The sequence below is a fragment of the Chiloscyllium plagiosum genome, chromosome 25, assembly GCF_004010195.1.
Source record: "Chiloscyllium plagiosum isolate BGI_BamShark_2017 chromosome 25, ASM401019v2, whole genome shotgun sequence".
Taxonomy (NCBI): domain Eukaryota; kingdom Metazoa; phylum Chordata; class Chondrichthyes; order Orectolobiformes; family Hemiscylliidae; genus Chiloscyllium; species Chiloscyllium plagiosum.
In genome coordinates, this window is record NC_057734.1 from 2299135 (window position 1) to 2304896 (window position 5762).

The 5762-nt window shown below is 42.9% G+C and overlaps 1 protein-coding gene across 1 annotated transcript in view; it reads left to right on the plus strand.

Moving 5' to 3' along the window:
• Window positions 1–4426: 4426 nt before the first annotated feature.
• LOC122562441 (chemokine-like receptor 1) overlaps window positions 4427–5762 on the plus strand; it is a 6790-nt gene continuing 5454 nt past the window's right edge. Inside the window, exon 1 of the mRNA XM_043715294.1 lies at window positions 4427–4503. The gene's annotated coding sequence lies outside the window, so the exon portion shown is untranslated. The remainder of the gene's footprint in view (window positions 4504–5762) is intronic.

Genomic DNA, 5762 nt, shown 5'->3' on the forward strand with positions numbered 1-5762 from the left:
GCCTGTACTGCGCTGTAATATTCTATGTTCTATGTTCTATTGCATTGGGAAAATCAATGAATTTGCAATTTACACAATTGGAGCACGTGTATTCTTTAATGGGACATAAGCACTCCCCCACCCACCCACCCCACCCCACCCCACCCCACTAAAGAAATGTTATCGATACAATGGGGTGAAACTTTAGAAGACAAACGATCATTTGTATTAAAATTAAATAGGTAATTTGCCAATGTATTCACCAGAGGTCAAAGTGTTAGTTAAAGATTCAGGGTTAAGGGATGGGAGCACAACAAGTTTATCAACGTGGTAGATATGAGATGTAAGAAATACCAAAGGAACACCAACATGTCTGAAGTAAGTTTGTCTTTAGCAAGAGATTTCATTGAGGTACTGGCCATGGATTTAAAGATACAAGAGAAAAAAAGCATATTGTAATTTTACATTTTGGAGATCTAGCAACCAGGTGTTAACCACCTACTCTAATACATGTTAAATAACTATGGCTAAGATAACGCAAAAGTGGATATGGACAGGATTTGGACCACTGGCAGAATTTCTTACTGACAATAATGAACTTAGAGACTTGTGCGTGAATGGACACATACTTGCAGCAGCAGACAGGCATTTAGCAATGGGGCATGTGCAAAACACTGAGCAGTAACAGACAAAATTGTGGAAGATCAGCCAAATGGTAAATTAGCATCTGTACCAGCCGGAGGTGTACATGCAAAGGATTCTGTACAGATGGTGGGAGGATATAGTCTGTATCAGCATGGAAATCCTGAAATTCCTGCAGTAATAAATGATCAGCTCCCAGCTTGGGAAAGGGCTACAATTCGTTTGACTTTTTCAGAGCATTTGAATGCACAGCACCCATGTTGAAAGGCTTTGATTAAAGCTGAGTCTCAGAAAGGAATCTGTGAGCTTTAAGGTATAAGGCAAGGCCATTAGAAACCAGTTTCAATCTGGGAGTCAAAGATTGCTGGAAAAACTCAGTTCTGGCAGCATCTGTGGAGAGAAAGCAGAATTAACAGTTCCGATCCAGTGACTCTTTTTCTGCAGAAATGTTAACTCTGTTTCTCTCTCTCTGCAGATGATGCCAAACCTGCTGAATTTCTCCAGCAACTTCTGTTTTTATTTCTGGTTTACAACATCCATAGTTCTTTGGGTATGTTTTCAGTCTGAGAGGTATGATTTATCATCAGAGAATATTTAGAGAATGGAGAGGACTGGGAATAGTTATCAACAAAAGCAGAAGAATAATAATTATACATCATTGGAATCTGACCTTTGGGGGATATGGTTCAAGTTTGTTTAGTACAGGTTACAAATTTGCAGATTCTGAAAGAATTATAGAAAACGAGTATCCTGTACCTCTCAAACCCAATGTACAATATGAGAATCAAATTATCAGTTTGTGGGATGACGGAGAGATAAATTCTGACAGTCACTATGATGCTCATTTTTCCAAACAGCAACTGATGGGCGGCACGGTGGCACAGTGGTTAGCACTGCTGCCTCACAGCGCCAGAGACCTGGGTTCAATTCCCGCCTCAGGCGACTGACTGTATGGAGTTTGCACGTTCTCCCCGTGTCTGCGTGGGTTTCCTCCGGGTGCTCCGGTTTCCTCCCACAGTCCAAAGATGTGCAGGTCAGGTGAATTGGCCATGCTAAATTGCCCGTAGTGTTAGGTAAGGGATAAATGTAGGGGTATGGGTGGGTTGCGCGTCGGTGTGGACTTGTTGGACCGAAGGACCTGTTTCGACACTGTAATCTAATCTAATCTAATCTAATCTAAACTAGTAAAGGTGGGCACTAAAGTCAAAGTATTAACCAGATTGGGCTAGTCAATGGAGAAATGTATTCCAAATAGAACAAGGAAGACCTTGGAAATTATAAAAGCTAGAGGAATGTAGAGGATGAGGGGCAGGAGGTTAGGATTGTGGATTGGTAACATGTATAGAGATGGAGGGCAAGGAAAATGCAGGGTAAGCTTAAATAGTGGTTCCAGGTGTGAACATGCACTTAGAAAGAGATTGTGAAGTGTTGAATGAAATTCTATTATTAGGAAGGGGAGTTCAAACAATAGCAGTACAGAAAGATATAGAAGACAAAATATAAAGTGTAATAAAGGACAGGAAATCTAGTACAAACCACGCATTCTGCCAGGAGCAGAAATCCAAGTGATTAGAATACCTTGGCAGCCATGGACAAACTACAAGACAACTTAATACAAGATACCAAACACCAAGAACTAGAAAGCTGGAGAAAATTTGAGGGGCTGGGTAGGGGATGACCAGCCCTATCACAAAGCTTATACAAGTGCACAGAAAATGTATCCCCTGATGGGACATGTAAAGCTAAAGAAATGCGAGTGACCGAAGGTTTTAAAGAAAACTGGGCAATGAACATAAAAGTGGATTCACCAACAGCAAGAAAAGCAATTCTGATTTTTTTTTACATTGTTAGCAACAAATGGTTAGGAATGTAGCTCAATTAATGTGAAAGCTTCATTTCTGCAGGAAAATTAGCTCAAGGTTTCTTTGTCCTCCAAAAGAGTCACAAACACAGCCTGGACATCCTGGAAATTAGTTACATGTGCATGTGGCCGAAGTAGCCCTTTTAGAATATATGTTTCTCAGTAAGTTCTATCTTATTAAAATCAGGTTGTTTTCAGTTTAAATCAGACCTTGCCATGACATTAGAGAGGGGAAGTATTCAGGTATCTTTATAACACATTTTTAAAAATTCATTCACAGAATGAGGATATTGCTGGCTAGGCAACATTTATTGCCCATCCCCAATTGCCCAGAGGGCAGTTAAGAGTCAACCACATTGCTGTGGGTCTGGAGTTGGATTTAGGCCAGACCAGGTAAGGCTCACAGTTTCCTTCCCTAAAGGGCATTACTGAACCAGATGGGCTTTTCCTTACGACTGACAATGGTTTTATGGTTATTATTAGACTCTTATTTCCAGGTTATTATTGAATTCAAATTTCACCATTTGCCATGGCAGGATTCAAACCTCATTCCCTAGGTCTCTGGATTAATAGTTGAGAGTGTGGTGCTGGAAAAGCACAACAGGTTAGGCAGCATCAGGATTCCTGATGAAGGGGTCTGGCCCAAAACGTCGATTTTCCTGCTCCTCAGATGCTGCTTGACCTGCTGTGCTTTTCCAGCACCGCGGTCTCAACTCTGATCTCCAGCATCTGCAGACCTCACTGTCTCCTCTGGATTAATAGCCTAGCAATAATGTCTCTAGATCATCAACTACCCTTGCCATGTCAATGATGTTTTTTTTGGTGGGTGCAATGAGTTTGAAAACAATGTCATTAATGTTCTCAAAGCAGAATTCAAAATTACAAGTTAGACTTCTGAGGGTTTTCATGATTTGGATTGGAAATCAAGCAGAATGAGTCAACAGACACTTTGCATCAGCAATCTTAGTTGGAAAATGTTGGCCCGGCTCTGATTAGGCAGAGTGAGGCCGCACTAAAAGATGAAGGAGTTGGCAAATCTACTCAAAATGCAGGACATCCAAACAGATCCAGATGCCAGTTATGAAGTATGAGGGTTGAGTCCAACTCTGAAAAATCCCAAAGTGGGTTTCTTGTGAACAACGCATTGAAAACATTTTAATTATGGTGTGCAGGTTGCTTTGCTATAACGTGACAGCTGTGTTCCTCTGCCAAAGAAAATCCTGCTGTCAAAGATCGCTACAGAAAATCACTATTTCCGGTTTGATAGAAAGTTCGCATTATTCCAAAGAACATCCATGATTCATCAATCGCGTTATAGCCAATTAGTGTTGATGGAACCCATGTTATAGCAGAACGACCTGTATTGTGTTTTGGAATTTGTGTCACTGGGGGATGCCAGGAACATCATGAAAGTTTTTGTTTTCAGTGAAGGGTCTTATGCAGACCTGAGTGAGGGGTTCTCAAATGCTGGACAGTTTTGTGGTCTAGGGGCGTAAATGTTGTCCAGCATTATAGATCAAAAGAGCCATAAAAATTTCTTTAGTGGCATGGGAAGAAGTTCTAAAGAGGGATTCTGCAGCAACACCCATTGAATGCTGCAGTGAGTAACTGTGCTGTGGACCATGGTCTAGACTATCAGCATTATCATTCCACCACCATCTCCCTCAGGACAGTTGTTATCCTTTTTCCAGTCTGAAGGGAAGAGAGCGATGAGAACTGTAACAGGTTGAGCTAAGGAGAGATGGGAATAAGTCAAAGAAAGAAACAAAATTCTGTCTCGAGGAGGTGTGAATGGTAAATATAAATGTTACCAACAGCCAGTGACCGAGCTCTTGGGAGAACTGCTCACAATTCTCAGCTAACCTGTGTTGTATTATCTTTGTTTCTAGGTATCAGCTTCCAGAGTTTACCTCAGTGACTTAGAGGCAGGTTCAACAATGCTGTAGAGATATTGTGAACATGATCCGGACTGACACTGACAGTACAGTACTGAGGGAGTGCTGCACTGGCTTTGCAATGAGGTGTGAAACCATGTTCTAATGACTAACTGTCAGTTTTGTCAGGTTTTTTGGAGGAATTCTGGCTGTAAGGACTAAAATGATTTCTCACTGTATCTTACCAAATTCACCTCATTAACTACCTACTCCCCTCCCTCTTGGGTTGTTCACATCCAACTCTATCTCCATCTAACCACACACAGTTCCTGGAACCGCTTCCCAGTCAACAGATATTCAGTGAAAGACCAACATCCCTGGTCCCTATGCCATCCTTGAGAGGTCACTGTGGCCCCCTCCCCAGACAAGTGTTGGCAATCTGGTGTTGCCGCCTCCATACCCCCCCCCCCCCCACGTGCACACACACACACGCGCATACACGCATGCACGCGCACACCACATGCACGTGCGCACACATGACCCTGTATTCTCTCCCTGTGTCAGCACCAGTCCACACAGTTCAGCTGGCCATAGCTACGTCCTGTCTGAACACCCTCTCTAGGTCAGTGCTACTCTGTCTCCAGTGCCCAGTGGTCACCCACCCCTTGGCACTATCCAGTCGGGGAACATCCCAGACAGACCAGCAACCGGATAATTAGAACATAGAACAGTACAGCGCAGAACAGGCCTTTCGGCCCTCGATGGGCCTGTCTCCTACACTATCCCAAAATCATCCATGTGTTTATCTAAGGATTGTTTAAATCTCCCTAATGTGGCTGAGTTAACTACATTAGCAAGTAGGGCATTCCACGCCCTTACCACTCTCTGTGTAAAGAACCTGCCTCTGACATCTGTCTTAAATCTATCACCCCTCAATTTGTAGTTATGCCCCCTCGTACACGCTGACGTCATCATCCTAGGAAAATGACTTTCTCTGTCTACCCTATCTAATCCTCTGATCATCTTGTAGGTATCTATCAAATCCCCTCTTTGCCTCTTCTTGCCAATGAGAACAGACCCAATTCTCTCAGCCTTTCCTCATAAGACCTTCCCTCCAGTCCAGGCAACATTGTGGTAAATCTCCTCTGCACCTTTTCCAATGCTTCCACATCCTTCCCATAATGGGGTGACCAGAGCTGTACACAATATTCCAAGTACAGCCACACTAGAGTTTTGTATAGTTGCAGCATGACATCACGGCTCTGGAACTCAATCCCTCTACCATTGAAACCCAACACACCGTATGCCTTCTTAACACTCTATCAACCTGGGTAGCAACTTTCAGGGATCTATGTACATGGACCCCAAGATCCCTCTGCACATCCACACTACCAAGAATCTTTCCA